We start from the raw sequence: 2,735 nt of genomic DNA on the forward strand, positions 1-2,735 counted from the left end.
TTAGAGACGAAAGTCTTCTCAATGAAACCTAAAGAAGATTGGTTGATGAAGTTGAAAGTAAATTTGGATGTCACAAAAATCCTAAAGTAAACCATGAAGATAGCATGTCTTTGGATGGTGCAATGGCAGAAATTCATCCCAAATATGAATAGTTAGGTTTATATTGCTGTTATTGTGGCTTCATAGGCCAAGAAACAAAAAGTTGCAGCAACTTTTTGGAGAATTCTCAAGGCGGACAGAATTTGGAAAAAAATGGAGATCCGATCTAAAAAGCTTACTTCATAGGGTTAGAGGATTGAACAAAAGATGGAAAATAAGGACTCAAATAAATGGAGACGGGATAATGGCTCTAATCAGTCAACCAGAAAACTGACTACAGTTAGCCTCATTAAGAGTTTTTCTCAGCTCTCTATTTCTACAGAAATAAGGAATAATGCGGCAAGTAATAAACCAATAGTTCATGGATTTGAAATTATTGCTCATCTAGTAACTAATTCAACCCTATGTGAGGACCAAATGTCTCTAGCTTTAAGAAACTAACATGGCAGCATCAATCAAAGTGGTTGAGAGGAATTGGAGGTAATAGGTGCATTTCAAATAGGTAGTAATTCCAAGATGATCAAGGGTAGTAACAAAAAGCAAACATTAAAGCGCATAGCTAGAAAGAAGCCCCTTGGAGAAATAAATTAGATTAGTAGTGCTAAACGGGGAGTAGAGGAGGTGGAAGGGTGGTTTCAAAAAAGGAGGAAGGTGCTGTTGTAGAGATATTTACTGAAGGAAATGTGGGTGCCTACCCAAAAATGGCACTTCAAGGCCCATGAAGATGATGACATAGAATTGTCGGGATTTGAAAAACTCTTAGAAATTCACAACATAAAAGGGATCCAAAGGAGCTATTCTCCCAAGGTGATGTTTCTTTGTGAAACCAAACATATAATCGTCATTTATGGAGATACAGTTAAGAAAGTGTGGTTTCAATGATAATTATTGTGTTAACCTGAGTGGTACAACTGGTTGATTAATGGTGGCTTGGAGGGATAATGTAAAAGTGAAGATAAGAAAGTGTGATTTCAATGATAATTATTGTGTTAACCTGAATGGTACAGTTGGTTGATTAACGGTGGCTTGGAGGGATAATGTAAAGGTGGAGATAAGGGGAAGTTCAGATTATTACATCAGATTTACAGCAGAGGATCAGCAATGTTTAATTGTCTAGGAGATGTTGGGGGTTCATTTGAATAATGTTAGACCAGATTAGAGAAAACTAGTATAAAGAGATCCTGCATGTTATAAATCAAATGGGTGAGAGATATGCAGTCATGGTGACTTTAACACCATATTGGCAACCCATGAGAAGATCGGTGGAAGGGAGAAGTCTCCCAGTTCAATGCAGAAACTTCAGGATTTCATTAACTGAAGTGAGCTAGTTGGTATCAGATTCATCGGAGAGAAATTCACATGGTGGAATAGGAGTGGTCAGGAGAGAGCCATTAAGAAAAGATTGGACCGAGCACTAATATCTCCCAAGTTGAGAGAGGAATATCCAAAGGCAATAGTTATTTACTTAGAAGATATCGGTTCAGACCATAAACCACTTTTACTCAGCTCAAATTCCACATCCTTAAGGAGTAAAAGACTGTTTTGGTTTCAAGTGAGATGGTGCAGGGAGGAAGCAGTGGATAGATTGATTAAGGAGACTTGACAAATAAAACCAGTAGGCTTACTATTGATTAAGGAGACTTGACAATTAGAACCAGTAGGCTTGCCATTGTTCCGATTATTTCAGAAGTTCAAGAACTGCAGTCATGAAATTGTTAAATGGCAAGCATCTGGAGTAAGCAATAGCAAGAACAAAAATTGGAGGACAGGCTACGGCAGTTAAAAAATGATTCAGAACTGTCTGAGAGGAATGAGATAATCAAGCTGGAGGAAGAGTTGACGAGGCATTGATCATGGAAGAGCGATTTGGAAAGAAAAGTCCCGTGTTAAGTGGCTACAATGTCGAGATCAAAAAACTAGATTTTTCCATTCCAAGAATCAATCTTAGGATTGGAAAAATAAGATATGGCAGTTGGAGGATGAGAATGATCTTTGGTGTACTACCTCAGAGTCAATTGGAGTTATAGTACAAAGGTATTTTGAAGAATTGTTCTCTACAGGAGGACCCCAGGATCCGACTCCTTTATTTGAAGGACTAAGAAGGAAAGTATCGGCTGAGGCAAATTGTAATTTAACAAGACCAGCTTATAATGGTGAGATAAAAAAAAAAGCTATTTTTTCTCTTAACCCTGAGGCTGCACCAGAGGATGATGGATTCACTGCTAAATTTTTCCAATTCCACTGGTCAACTATTGGGACAGACATGTGCAAAGCTATAAAGAGCTTCTTTGGAGGTAACGAAATTTTAAAAGGGTTTAATCATTAGCATTTTTTTTTTAATTTCTAAGGTGTCAAATGCTATGAATATGACTCATATTAGGGTATTAGTCTCAGCACAGTTTTTTATAAAATTATCTCGAAGGTTTTAATACATAGATTGCAACCCTTTATGAATAGAATCATCAGCAACTCCCACAGTGCTTTTATTCGGGGTAAGCTTATTAGTGATAACATCATCGTGGCTCATGAGTGTATGTATTTTGATAAACCCATATTTTATGATATATTTTGTGCTCAATTTAGGTGATTTATTCAATCCTTCACTCACTTATTCATATAAATTGCATGGTTTTACT

The sequence above is a fragment of the Arachis hypogaea genome, chromosome 19 (genome assembly GCF_003086295.3).
Source record: "Arachis hypogaea cultivar Tifrunner chromosome 19, arahy.Tifrunner.gnm2.J5K5, whole genome shotgun sequence".
Lineage (NCBI taxonomy): Eukaryota > Viridiplantae > Streptophyta > Magnoliopsida > Fabales > Fabaceae > Arachis > Arachis hypogaea.